This window comes from Lagopus leucura, unplaced genomic scaffold, assembly GCF_019238085.1.
Source record: "Lagopus leucura isolate 7727_CA_CO unplaced genomic scaffold, USGS_WTPT01 Super-Scaffold_100040, whole genome shotgun sequence".
In the NCBI taxonomy this organism is placed as follows: Eukaryota; Metazoa; Chordata; class Aves; order Galliformes; family Phasianidae; genus Lagopus; species Lagopus leucura.
Window position 1 is genome coordinate 2,837,779 of NW_024962289.1, and position 14,831 is coordinate 2,852,609.

Sequence of the window (14,831 nt, forward strand, 5' to 3'; positions counted from 1 at the left end):
CTGGTCTGACCCATCCAACACATCTCATCAAATGTGATTTGGGGGAAGAAGAACCAAGGCTTGCCCTCAGCCCCACTGCAGGACTTGGGTGCTCATGGCCATTCTCCCATGCTGGGATGCTGGAGGATGGATTTGGTCCTTCCATGCTGTTGGTGGTGGGGATCTTTCCAGAGCCAAGCTTCTTTCCAAAGCTTTGCAGTCATTGCTCTGATGCTGGTCCAAACCTCTGGGGCCAGTGGTTGCTGCTGCTCCTACACACTCAGCACTTTAAGACATAAAAATTCATTATCATCAAGTTCAGAGGAATCCCAGGCCAGTGCTATACAAAGCAGTGCCTGAAGAGCAGTGCAGATTTATGAAACAGAGCAATTGCCATTTAACTAAACTGAATTAAAATAATTTAATTTTTCTTAGCAAGTCTTGCATCCGGTGCGGAGTAATTGATGGAATCTCTCAGATTGCCCATTTTTCAGAGACATGGAATGGCAGTCAGAATTACGCACAGTGTGCAATGTAGCAATTGAAGAGGAATTTGACCCGCATGCCTCCGGCTTGTCAGGATTTTAATCAGCTGCTCCCAACCTCAGGCAACACTAAGACTATAGGTGAGTCGTTTTTAAGATGTATAATCAGGGCAGATTTTACTTTAAAATTCCCATATACTCATTGAGTGCTGCAGCTGGATGTGCTGAGAGCTGACTTCAGGTGAAGGGGGTGAGCAGCTCGTTACCCCGCTCCCACCTTGGCTGGGTCCCATTCAAAGCCAGGTGCTCCTGAAAGATAAGAGTTCGGGGATTAGGTTCTGAATATAGAGGAGCATTTTCCCCAAAGGAGGGAAGATGAAGCCTTCTGGTGGCTCTGGGTTCCTCTGTGGAAGGAGAAGGTGTCTGAAGAGCTGGAATGATGTGATGGAGAAGCAGGTGAGGCTGGAAGATTGGTGCTAATGATGGTGACTACTGGGGTGGATTTACTTTCATGTGGGCAAGGCACAAAAGTCAGGTGTGGAACTTGTAGAGATGAGTTTGCTTTGACAAAGGCAAATTTTTTTTTCCCCATTATTGGGTTTGGGACCAAAATGTTTCATTTGAGGGAACTGTGAAGACTCAGATGCTTTTTGCTTGGGCCTGGCTTCAGGGAGGGGTCACTTCTGTGAGTGTTTTCCCTGGGATTGGTGTGCTGTATGTACCTCCCATACCCAGGTGCTGGTGGCCCTGGTTCCCAAGCTGCTGGGGAACCGCAATTGGGATTGCTTTGCTTCTCTTCCTCAATTATCTGTGTTTTTCTTCCCCCTCAAAAAAAATCTCAGTTAGCCACTAGATCTGAATTAATAGCTTCAAATAAAGCCCTTCTTTATTATCCTCCAATTTCTCTCTGTGGTTAAGAATCACAGTGTTAACTCTTAATACATATATTCAAAAAGGTAATAGCAATAAATTAGTAATAAATCCTTCAGGCATTTCTATGGGAGATGAGTGTTCAGCACCTTGTTTAATTTTATTGGAGGGAGGAATCCCTGTGTCAAACATCAGTGTTGGCACCTTTGGCTGGGATAAAACTTCACATCTAATGTGAGTTTGCAGAGCTTTGGGCCAACCAAGATTCCCCAACGTGAGGGGGATGTAACTTCATTAAGAGGGATGTTCCAGCTCCTTGCCCCATGCACTAATTCACTGGGAGGGACCAACTGGCGTAGAAGATGGGATAGCTTGGTGAGAAGAGTTTAGATCAGCCAACCTATTAGCCCTATTTACTGCTGCTTCCCTTTGTTTTCAATGGATCACCATCTGGTCCTCTGTGACTTCTAGGTCCTGACTTTTGCCTTCACAAATGGGATTTAAATAGGATTGCTGAAGTCAGCCACTATCGCTGTAACGATTCAGAACTGAAGAGCATCCTTGAGGAATATTTGCAACTGTTTATACAGTCAGCTATAATTGTGAGGCTTAATTCATGCTCATTAAAGTCTTCTGAGGTGCTTGATGAGAGGCACTGCAGCAGCACAAAGTATTTCTGGTTATTCAGGCTGCTCACAGCAATGGAGTCATTGCCATTTGTCTTGGCTTGATTTCTTCCCATCCCACCAGGAGCTGCTGGGAGGACACCAGTACCAGCTGTCCTCAGAAACCAGCTCAGAGCTGGCTCTTGTTTAAGTGCCATGCCCTGATAACAACCAAAACCCTGAACAAAAGAATGAAGTTTTAAAGTAATATGATCAAAAATCTCTTGGCAGGGAAGGTGCAACTGGCTGCTTTGACATGTAGGTTATTTAGCTGGGAATTTATGTGTCAAAAGCTTAAAAGCTTCACTGAAGCAAATATAAGAAAGCGCCATGTATCCAACTAATTAAGTCATGTCAGCCAAATATAATTTATTTCTCACCATCACTCATGTCTACAGCAGAATTATCTCATTTTTGATTTCTAATGACTTTCTCTCTCATTAATCTGACCATGAATTTTTTTTTTATATAAGTCTCTGGCATCGAAGCAAAGAATTTTCTTTTTAATAAGACCAGCATCCCTGGGTAATTCTGTGGTGTGTGCTTGGGAGGGGGAAGGGAGCCCACTGGGGCTTTGAGGCAAGGCTGTAGCCTTCTTCCAGCCATCCTGGTGGGCTTTACCCTATGTCTTCCACAGGACTTCAGCGTGGCCCTTTTCCCTTAGTCCTCTCTTTTCTTCTGGTACAAAGTTGGGTTTTGCTTTTAAAGGCATTTCCCTGTACTTTGCAGATAATTTTATCAAGTGCTTTTCAAGCAACAATTCTGACTCTTCTGTTTCCCAAAGCATCCTGGCTCTTCTCAAGTACACAGGCTATTGCCAAGGCTTTAAATTTGGTTCTTCCACCTGTTGTGTGTAACTCTGTCCCAGGCATGTGTGTCTTGATCATTGGAAGTGTCACTCTTTCTGGTTTACTGCTTTGTTATCTGAGTCTCTTTTTCCCATACAGTTTTTCCAGTCTCTAGAGTTCCCAAACAAAACTTAGACTGGATGACATGCACAGTTTGCAGCCAGCATCCCAACTCTGACCTCAGACAGATCCCAGAACCAGGGAGCTTTCTGTTCTGCTACTCACAGGTGAGCAGTGCTGAATTTGTAACTTAGAGATTTGTGTTCTCCATGTGCATCTGACACCTTTTTCTGGTGAAGGCAGAGATTGGACATAACCTAAAATAATGAGTAAATACTCCTTCTGAAACTTCCAATCTCAGCTGCAGATCAAAGAAACTCGGGTAATCCAGAAAGACATCCAAGTCTTTGGTGCTTTCCATACATTGGCCTGAACCTGTGATAGACTCCTTTGTTTCCAACCTGTGCAAAAGTAGAGCTACCCACAGTCACTGAGAGCAACCTCGTGTGGGAGGAACTGTGGTTAGCAGCCAGCCTGGGCTGCTGCGGGGTGACTGGGTTGGCAGCTGCCCCAGGCAGGCAGCAAGCAATGCTCCAGCAGTGTGGGCACAGTCCCAGCTGGCAGGGATCCTCTGCCTTCAAAGGGTGAGCTGGGAGGAAGCTGAAGGCAATAGCAGATGGTTGAAGGGTGATAGGGAAAATGGGTGAGGTAGGAGTGTAAAGGGATGCTGCAGATATTGTCTTTCTTTGCCCTTCACATGGGCTGCGGTTGCTTAGAGGTATTTATGTCTGATGTTTCTGAAACTGAGTGGGTCATGCCCACTAAGGCAATGCATAGGCAGGGCTGGCTAGGCAGAGCTCTTGGAGCTCTCATCAGGACTGAAATAGCACTTCTGACTGCCTTCTGATAAGAGAAGTCACCAACAGCTCAACGTTTCTCTGCTGCTTCACCAACAGCCCTTGAGAGGGATTGGAGTCACAGCTGGTGTGGATTTACCACAATCTCTCCATCCATGTTCTGCTGGATAACCAGCCAGTCTCCTGTGCTGAATTCCCAAAGCTGGGCTCACGAAGGAGCGGAGAGAGAAGTGAGCAGATTCATCGTGCTCGTGTGGCTTCAGACTGTAAGACAGGTGGATGCCAGTGCATGACATTTAACTGCAAAACTGAAAAGGCCCCAGGCAGCCCAGCCTGGATCCAGGGCTGCACTTCCTGTGGTAGGGTCAAAAGACTCCGTGTTGTGAATGACCTGCTGGGGAATCACAGAATCACAAAGGTTGGAAAAGACCTCTAAGATCACCCATCAGCCCATCCCCACCGTGCCCACTGGCCATGTCCCTCAGTGTCACGTCTCCACAGTTCTTGAACACCTCCAGGGGTGCTGACTCCACCGCCTCCCTGGTCAGCCTGTACTGGTGCCTCTTTCACAGAAGTGTTTCCTAATATCCAACCTGAACCTCTCCTGGTGCAACTTGAGGCCATTACCTCTTGTTCTATCACTGTTGCCTGGGAAGATGCTGACCAAGAAGAAGCGGAGCTGCTCTACCCTTTGCTACCAGATTGCTCTTGACTTTCTTTAATCGCAAGAATGATGGAAAAAGTGAATTGAAGCCAACTACAAATGCAGCTTTGCTAGAGGAAATGCATGGGCAGCGGTACTTTCCTGCTGCTCCATCCTGCCCTGTGGTACTGGTGGGATTTGATTTATTCCATCTCCCTTGGCCTGGCCAGAGAGGTTGTACAGAAACACAGCTGGCTGTCAGGCCTTGAGAAATGCATGTGCCATATGTGGGGCTAACATCACCCAGCCCTGGGGGGGAACAGCATGAGGATCTCATTACACTTCCTCTCTGTGTGTTTGTTTTACAGTGCTTTGTTTGGGAGCATGCTTGGAAACTCAGCTGTTGTGCTGGAAAACATTCAGTATTTGTGTATCAACAGTGAATAACTGCCTCCAGACAGCCAGAAGGATGCAATTCATGCAGTGGGATGGGGCGATGCTGGGTGTGGGGCTTCACGCAGGACATCTCTGAGCAATGGGTTTGGGGTGTGAGGATGGGAGAGATGGTGGAAGGAGTGCACATCTGTGTGCTGCCTGTCCAGAGCCCAGGAAGAGCCCCCACTGAAAGGAACAAGCTCTTGGTCCACGTGCAGCTCTGTAGAGACGAAGCCAACTGTCCTTACTTGAGTCTGCACAGGTGATCAAGCCAAGAAGCCACTGCAGATGGAGAAAGCCAAGTTGAGAAGCTGCAACACTTCCAGGGACTTGATTTGCTGCTCTTCCAGAGGAAGGAGAGTGGTGGGAGACTTTGGTCTTCTGGGTGTCACTTGGCAGTTTTTACAAAGTCTTTGCAAAGTCTTCAAGCACTTCTATTTTTTTTCCCCCCAATTCTGTACGATCTTATTTTCAAAAGCAGCTTAGGCACCTGGCATTTGTTTCCCCATAGAAAGCCAATGGAAAGCAGGTTCCTGTGGCCTGCCTCTATCTTGAAGATATCAATCAATTTGCTCGCACTGACACTTTGGGTAATTACACAGCTAATTGGGATGTGATCCTCAGAACGGATCACGTCTGCAAATGTTACCTCAGACATTTAAACTCCAGGTGCTTGATTTGTTTCTCTGATTCCTCCCAAGTCCATGACCCTATTAGAAGGTCACCTAAAGAGAGGAAACAAATCCTGCCTTTTGGGAGGTCTGGTTTTTGTTCCTTGGTTGTTTGGATATTTCTGGCAAGCTGCTGACCTTGCCTCCATGTCTCTGGTTTGTTTCTATCCCCAAAGCAGAGCTCTTGGCATTGCCTTCACTTACCCTGATGACATTGTGGAGTAGTGCTTGGCTATTAAAGCTCAGTGCATGTGCATCTCCTTTGCTATTCACCACCTTCACTCTCCTATTTAAAAGTGTAAATAATTACATGTCCTGGGAATAAACAATGAGTTCAGGAAGAGCTTGTAGGCTGGGAAAGATTGACTAATTCTTGGCAAGGACAGGTTGGTGTGACTGTGTTGGCTTCAAGGCAACTGTATTGATTAATGCTAGCAACATGAATGGCTCCGCTCCTCCAGATGTTCTGATGAATGCTTGCAGATAATGAATCCTGTCTGGAAATCTAGAGAAGTTTATGAATGTCTGTGGGATAAAGATAATAGAGATGGTGTTAAGTGTGTGGGCAAGGCTCAGTGCAGGGCAGTGAGCAGTCTCACTCCTATTGGCAAGGCATTGAAGGTTGTCAGAGGGACCTGGACCTAGCTGCAGGCAGAGCTGTTGCAGCCACTGCTGAAAGTGAATTTATCAAGTGAGCAATCAGAGATTGCTGCTTCTCGTTGTGTGTGTGTGACATAAACATCTATTATCTTCATTTGTAAAATTTCTCCGTGGCTCACCTCAGGGCAGATACTTCAGAGAGCTCAATTACAGGCAGTTAGTTGCTTGACAACACTTGGCAGCTGCTAGCAGGGTGCAGGCGCTGTGTCCCTGTCAGGCAGCAGATCTCTGTTTATTAATGTACTGTCATCAAGCAGTGCATTAAGTCACCTGAGAAACTGCTGGGTTCCTCAAAGGGATGGGAAAGGATGGAAGGGATGCAACCTTGAGGATGTTGGCTGGTACAGGGGGTTTCCAGCCACACTGAGACACATTGGAATAGAAGAGCTGCATCTCAGTGTGATTCTCAGTCCTCGCCCCCCAAAAGCCCACCATTCATTTCAGCATTAAAGCAGATGGAAATCCTACCTGAGGATGGGAACTCTGCCCTGCTGAGAGCTCAGAAGCCTGGCCCTTGTGCCAGAGCCGTGAGCTGAACAAGCCCTTCTCGTGCCCAAGGGAACAGTCCATGCTGTCCTCCAACTTGGTATCTCCTCATCTGGTGGGTGACCATGGAGAGGTGGGCTCCTAGCACCTCAGTGATGCCTTTTGAAGCAGCTCATTGACAACCTTCTGTTTTGCTGTCTGCTGCAATGAATGTAGGAACTGGCTAAGAGTCTCCTGATAGTGATCTGGGACCTTTTCAAGTTTTATTTGTTTAAAGAGACTTTCATTCCCCTTCTAAGAGGCAGTGGAAGGGCTCTGTGTGGCCAAATGGCAGCTCCAGTGATCAATCAGTTCCTCGTAACGACCAACATCCTGCAGCGGTGAAGGGCCACGATCAATCATTACCCATTATTATTACATGATGAAATTCTAATTATGGGAGGGAAACACTGCATTACACTCTCCTATCCGTCATCCCAGAGCTGCGTGCTTGGGTGGCAGCTTTCAGTCAAGCTCAGCAAAGAACTCAATTGAGATCCATTAACCCCCTGCTAACAATCTTACCTGGCTCAGCACAAGAAGGAGCCAAGACTCAAAACAGGCAAGGAAAAGGTGTACAGTGCACCAAAGCTCTTCTGAACAAACTCCTTGAGCGTCCTTGCTGCTTTGTGGGAGGCAGACCTAAGCATTGTGCACCAGCATGTCCCCTAAGCGGCTCTTGTCATTAATGAATGATCCTCGGATCTTTGCAAGCAGTTGTGTGTTTTTGTGTTGTTGTTTTTTTTTCCCCTGGCAATGCTAAGCAATTTATTTTTTTTTAAATGAAAACAGCTCAAAGTTCTTGGCAGATCTCAAAGCCTGAAAGAAAGGAAAGAATAATCCCCCAGGGTTTTGGTTGCTCCAAGATGAATTATTTTGCTAGAAACACACTGGAATTCAGAAGTGCCTCTTTTGATGGGCACACTTAAGAGTTTGATTCTGTTTTGAAAATACCTGGGGAAAAAAATAGCGCCTTAAGAGACTTTTTTTTTATACCTGAGTAAAATGAGTGAGGTGTTTTGTAGCCACCCAAAGAAAGTTTTTGTTTAAAATATTGTTGAGAAGCTTCCTACTTCCTTTGGAGGAATTAAATACCTTGTCACATACGAGCCCTTTGTGGGGCAGTTGGATGGATTTAGATGACCTCAAGGTCCCCTCTAGACTATCTTCTGTGACCCTTTGACATTAATCTCTGTTCTAATGGCTTGATCATCAATTATCCCTGAATAAAGGAAAATGTCATTGTGTAATAATTCCCTGGTTGCATTTGTGTAGGCTGTTCCCCAGCCCTCACTCCTACATTGCAATTCAGGAAAAGGATCTGATCCTCACTTAACGCTGGTTTTGGTTTCCCCCGGTGAGCTGTTCTACATTATTTTGTGCCTTGATACGTATAAAATAAAACCACATTGTGTTCCCCTGCCTTGCTTTGGCCAGTGATGGTGGAATTTACCAAGTTGTATCCCTGTCCTGGGGATCTGGTGGTTGAGGTGACTCTGGACCACAACAGCCACCGGGCTGATCTCTCCTCCCAAGGTAGATCTGGTAAAGAAAACCAGGGACTTAAAATCATAGAAACATTAAGGTTGGAAAAGCTCACTAAGATCATCGAGTCCAGCCATTAAGCCATCCCCACCATGCCCACTAAACCATGTCCCTCAGTGCCACGTTTGCCCTCTTCTTGAAAACTTCCTGGGACTTCTCTGTTGCAGCAGAACAGCAGTAACTCAAGAACTGCTCTGGTTTCATGTATGTGAGTAATTGGTTGCTGCTTTCCTGGTCAGAAGACCCCAGACAACTCAACATCTCTCTTTTTAGGAAAATCTGGTCTCCAGTTCTGCATTTCCTTGTTGGAAAGGTTCACAACAATGGCGGAATTCCTTCCTGCTCCCATGGGGTTATTTTTGTTTTCTCCCCTTTCTTCAAGCTGTTGCTTTCAGATTCATATGGTCAATGTTTGCACTGACTCGTTAGCTGCTTTTATGATCTTTAAAATAATATATATATATGTATTTTCCCTGTTGTTTGAGTGTTTCCTTCCATCTCCCCCCACAGTAATTGAAGAAAACCTGGGCGTAAGAACTTTAGTGTGCAGGTGACAAAGCTGGCTTAGAAACAGTTTAGAAATTATCGATAGGTAGCAGGGGAGCTTCTCTATTTCTTAAGCAGTTATTGTTAGTCAGACCTTGTTAATAAAAATGTTAGTACAGAGTTCACAATAACAGAACCCTAATCGTCCTAGAGTATGTATTAGATAAATAATAAATGGGAATAAAGTATCAATGAGTGGTGTCTATAGCAGACATCTGTTTCCTTACTGGCCTGCAGCCATGCCTCTCTGGGCTGGGATCTCATAAGCCAAGTGAGGTCAGGCGAGTTCAGCTCTGGGTGAATACAAGTGTGTGGATGGCCATGCTGATGTGGGCTGTTGGCTGAGCATCTGGGATTGGTCTTCACCAGACATTGCCAGCAGAGGGGCAGGTCCCCAGCCTCACAGGGAGAATCTTCTTGAAATCCTAAACCTACCGACAAAAATTGGTGTTTGCCGCACGTGGATTAGCAACAGCTTCTGTTTGCTGGAAGCTATGAGATACTCCAATGTTTTTATGAGGTGCTGAATATCGGAAAGTTGCCAGAGTTGCTTCTTGGCAGGCCAACAGCACAAACACCCCAACAAATGTCAATGGTGTTATTCCCAGGAAGGAAACAAAGGTACAGCAGTTTTTGGAAGGGCTTCATAAGAGAGCAAGGCAGAGGCGTATTTTCACAGTGATAAAGCAGTTTCAGACAGAGCTACCTGATGGCAGAGGGACTTATCTTTGGTGCAGAGAGGAGAGCAGCCTGTAAGATGACCAGATGTGGTCTCCAAGTCTGCTTGATCTGCAGGAGGAGACTTTGGTTTCGAGAGGTAGAGATGAATAAATGCGAAGACCTTTCTTGAGGTGAAGAAGCAACTTTTCAGTTATAGTTCCTTATACTTAAATGTAGTCTCAGTTGTGTCTTCTGTGCCCTTAAAATTGTGGAATTGTCCATGGCAGGAGGCTGTAGCCATCAGTCCAAAGTCCCTGTTCTGTGCATATGTTGAGCAGAGCTGAAGACAACTTGAGATATGAAAAGTGGTGTCTGGATTGCAGCTGGGGGAAAACAAATCTGATGTCCCAAACTAAACATCCTCCTTGGGCTTGGATTTTCCTCCTGCAGCTGCTTGGCGGGGGGCTTTTCCTGGGCTGAGCAGAGTGCTTGTGCTGTTTAGCTGTGCCTCAAAGTGCTTTTCCTTTCGACATCTGTTCTCTGCCATTCTCTATCATCCACAGTGCCACCAGCTACTCAAAATGAAGATTTCTTTCCAGTTACAGAAAGTCTTCCTTCTGGTTATCTCTCCCTCCCAGTCCTTCAACCTGCTCATACAGCAGCTTGTCTGAGGCTGTGTGTTTCCAGCCTAATGCTTATTTTTGGGACCATGGATAAAAGACCTGGCATCATTATGCTCATCCTTTGAAGAACCCTTTGGTTTCATGGAGAAATGCGCTTGTCGTGTCCAGCTAAGCTCAGTCTCTTGGCTTGTCCCAGCAGACAGGGAGATGTGGAAGATGGAATGAGGTCTCTCCAGCTTTTGGGTTTTTAGTGCTGCTTTCAGTGAATTAGCTGTAGCCTTGTTCCTGATGCATTACTTGAGCTGAATAATATCTTAAGTGATTCTGAATCAAGATTTGCTGTCATAAATGAGGGCATGATGGCAGGGAGGAGTTCTGTTTTTCTTTGAATTAGCTTCTACTTCTGAAGCCTCAATTACACTTGGGTCATGATTTCTAGAGCCCTTTCTTTCTTACAAGCATTAATGCTGGAAATGGAGTTAAATTAGAGAGTTGAGGGTTGCATACATAATTGTGTGAGCCCTGTGTTAGGGATGTGGAAGAAATGCCAAAAGTGATGGATTTCATGATAAAAACTGGAGAAAATGGCAGTTCTGTGTGTTGACAGCTCCTGGAGTTGAGCAGAAGTTGCGTTGATGTTATCATCTGCTTAATTAGATGTTTTAAGCCCAGCAGACTTCAATCTGGAGAAGTTATTGGCTGTGTGTAGTTTTAAGAGAGAGTTCATAAGTAGTATTTGGCCTCTGAAAAAGGCCAATTAGTCTAAATGACACTTTAGCCAAAATGACGGAATATGAGCAATTGCCCAGGCGACGGATTGCTAATGGGGGCTTTCAGCTCGTGTCTGTCTGCTTTAAAGCTGTCAGAAATCCTGTGTCGAGACAAGCAGTTCCTTGTTTCTGCATTGAAGGCAAACATCTGCTGCTCTTCGGTCTGCTCAGAGAGGTGTAGACGTGGAGATGGAGAAGTTTCAGACCAAACTCAAAGGGGCTGATGGAGGAGGGATACCAAAGTTCCCTCAAACCTTGGGTCTGTCCAGCACTGCCATGGTAAAACATCTTCTCCATGGTTCTGCATCTCCACCCAGCTCCCTGCAGGTCAGGAGCCAACACTATGAGTCCCTGTTGGGTGTGGAGTCATCCTGCACCAAAGTGTCTGGGCTCCTCAAGTGCCTAACCCTGATGATTTCTCAGTGCAGGAGATCAGCATAAAGCACTTTCATGCATGGGAACACTAGGATTAGAGCCTTTTATGGGAGAGGGACTGGGAGAGTTTGAGAGAAATGAATGCTCCTGGCTGCTGAGATGGGCATCTGTGGAAGTTACAGGTCTTGGAGGTGCACATCTGAGGAAAATGCTGCAGAAGTGGAAGGATCATAATAAAAGAAACCTCAGGGCTGATTTCCCCTTCTTGCAGCTGAGAAGGCTCCACTGAGATCATAACCCAAGGGGCCACACCACTGAAGTGGGTGAAATAGGGGGATGCCCTCCAGAAGGGAAGGGCAGATATGGCTCAGGTGAGCCCTTTGCCTTCCTGTGCCATTGTGCTTAGCTGCAGCACCTTCCATTTCTTGCATTCAGGCCTAATCTTCCTTTGAATTCATCTTAATAATTAATGCAACACATCTGTTTGAAATCATGCGGGCTCAGAATAAGGGATTAGGGTAAAGTTTTGGATGTATTTAAAGTGACTACTGTGTTTACTGTTTCTAATACTAAGGAGTTTAAATGAACTGAAAAGCTGTTTCAGGGCCTGGAGTCATCAACTCTATTGAATTTAAGGTACAGCAGGGCTAATTAAGATTTAGGAGATTGTTCTGCAAGAAGGAGTGCCCTTCCCGTGCCTATAGGGACACAAATACCCTCAGGGTTGAGGTGTGCATGGGGCTGGGGTCCCTGGAATGTGCCCCAACTCTGGCCCTGGCCAACAGTTGACCATGTCCACTGGATGACCACGTCCAATCCCAGAAATGGGATTGGGTTTTCAGGCTGTTGAGCTTTCAGGGATCTTGCTTTTTATTCACAAAGAAAAGTTAAATGGACAATGCAACCCAATTACAATTGCATCTCTGAAGTAGCAAGGATTGAGCTAGAAATAACATTATAGGGCCATGGGGTCTTAAATCCATGCTTAGCTCCTTTGGCAGTGTATGGGAACTGTTGAGTCCTGGCCTGACAGATCACCTGGGGAAAAAACCTCTTCAGCCCTGGGAGTACAGGTGAAGGCAATTCACCTGTGAGACAGGAAGAGGTGGAGCTTGGTTGCACCTCTCTTAGACCTCATTGAAGAGTTGACTGCTGCCGGGGAAGGATCTTCTTTTGGAGATTCCCCTTTGGTGGTGCTTTCCTCTTTGAACCTAGAATCTTCTGATACAGGTGAGCAATCTTCTCTTCCTTTATAGCACATTTCCATCACATCGTTCCTTCCATCATCACGCCTCTTTTGTGATGTCTTTCCTATTGTATCTATCTGTCTAATTACTACAGGTAGTAAGTGGGAAACTGGTGATGCTTCCAAAAGTGGCTGAGGTTTGCTGTCTGCAGAGATGGGCCCAAACATTAGGGGTTACATGCCCAGGCCAAAGTTAATTATCTTGAAAAGAAACTTCATTTGGGTGCAAGCACAGTACTGTTTGGCTTGTGTTCGTGTGTTGTCTCAAATCATTTGTCAACAATCTTCTGTAATTAGATCTTGATTTAAGCTAATCATTATATGCTTTGTTAACTCAAAGCATGTATTCAAATCCCCAATGAAGGCAATAGAATGTAAGCACGGCTGGGGGAAATATGAAATACTTCAGTGGCTTTGCAATAGAACTGAACTGAAATATTCAGCCTTTATTTTTTCTTTTGCTGTTTTGAACATCGACCACTCTTTCCACTGGCAAAAACAGCCATTAATCAAGTATCATGAGCTCTCTCCAAGTATTTTGCCAAGCTGGGAAATTAGTGAAAATTCCATTCTGGAAATGTGAAAGCAAAATGCCCTGGTATGCTGGAATGGTTTAAAGCTGCTGCTGAGTGGTGACATGGTGGCTTGGCTCCAATTTTCTATCATGGTGACAAAAGGATTTAAAAGAAGGAAAAAAAAAAAAAAAAAAAAAGGCAGGAATTCCAGAATGGAGTCAGTTTTGCAAAAGTCACTTAGATTTCACCAGGGCTGAATTTGCAGCCTCGCTAATGTAATTAACATCTATTAAGCGAGTGTGTGCCCTGAGCAGCTTAATAGGAAAATCTAATAATGTTTCCTACTGGAATGTTCCCCATTAAATTGTTGAAGTGCTTTCGTGTATGTTTTCTGTAGCTAGCCTTGTTTAATGGAAATGCTACACAAATTAGCATTAGGTGAGGTGGGATCCTTAATTTAATTTGATTTTACAGCCGGGGCGCCCAGAGATTGCTGCTTGGGTCCTGCCAGCAGAATGGGATTTGCTGGGATCGCCCCTATAATGGCTCTGCGCAGCTCTCGCCTGCCGAGCACGGGGAGCCCGGTTATTAGCTGAGCTGTAAATAGCATTAATGACGTCCTCATGGAGCAATAGCCTGGCAGGATGGGCTCCATAAAAATAGGAATCCTGGGGCTGAGCAGGGTTTTGTTTTATTTTTTTTAAGGCTGAGTAATAAAAGGAGAAAATGGAAAGCTTGTGCCTTTGTTTTTGTTTGGCCTGACGGGCGATGGGAGCGGAGGTGCAGATGTGTGGATAAAGCCCTGCTTGTTCTGCGGGTGCTGCTGCTGTGCTGCCCGACCCCGCTTCTGTTTGCTGAAGCCACGTTGGGTTTCAGTGGGGTTTTAGCCACGGCGTTTGAGGGAGCGCAGCCAATACCACCTCCTCTGCCTTCATCTCTGTTCTGAGGGTGGAGGATATGCTCCCAGCCATGGGTGCACATATCCATACGATGCCTGCGCTGTCCTTGCATGGAGCGGAGCTGCAGGGTATGATGTTCCTACGCACCCCAAAGTGAGATCCCAAAGAAGAGGAGCTGTTGCTTCTTCCTATAGCTATGCAGTCTCCTTGGTTAGGGAGTTGATTGGCCTGCAGGGAAGGATGCTGGGGCTGGTCTATGTGCTAATTTAGCTTTCTCCCTACAAAATCAGAGCAGCAAATGCTGTAGCTGCAGGAGGGAGGTGCAGGGATTTGCTCAGGCTGGGGTGCTGCAGAAATGAGAGTTCAGCCTCAGCAGAATGTTATCTGAAAGGCAAGGTTTCCTTCTCTTTTTGTTGTTTTTTCCTGTTGAGAGGAAGGGACTTCTGGGGAGAAGGCAATTTGTTTAAGAAATCAAGGAGGTGGTGCAGCCTCCTGCAGTACATGTGCGAAGTGAAAGCTCTGCCTCTCTCCTCCAACTGCTTCTTCCCCAGGAGGAAACTGCCAGGCCAGGGGTTCTTAAATTTTTCATTATGTGGGCAAAGCCGCTTCCTTCCCTAGCAAAGAGAGTTTCTTCAGTGCAGGCTGATTAATTCTGTCCCATGCACCACCTCATCCTTTGGGTCTCACTGCCCTGCGGACCCTTTTGCAGTGTTGGCCACTTTGCAGATGGACCTGAAGTCCAGGTCCCCACTGGGTGCTGCTCTTGGGGTACATCATCCTGATTGTGCCCCAGGAATGGCAAATTGCTCTGTGGAACAGCTCTGCTTCCCTTAGAGCACAGCTGTGTCCAGCCAGGATCCAAGCCCTCAGCCCAAGGCAGCCAGGTCTGATGTGGGTTTGAGATTTCTAAAAATGTTCATATGTGGGGGAATTCTGACACAGATGAGACTTTCTCTCTGCGTCTTTGATAGCATTTGAACGAAGCTAAAGGGATGGTGTTGGTATATGAAAGCA

General features: G+C 45.9%; 1 long non-coding RNA gene across 1 annotated transcript; it reads left to right on the forward strand.

The window, feature by feature from the left end:
- The first annotated feature begins 820 nt into the window (after window positions 1-820).
- On the forward strand, window positions 821-4,172 carry LOC122186836. The gene is made up of 3 exons (XR_006181194.1): window positions 821-920; window positions 2,947-3,074; window positions 3,804-4,172. It is a non-coding gene; the product is annotated as an uncharacterized LOC122186836 (long non-coding RNA).
- Window positions 4,173-14,831: the final 10,659 nt, after the last annotated feature.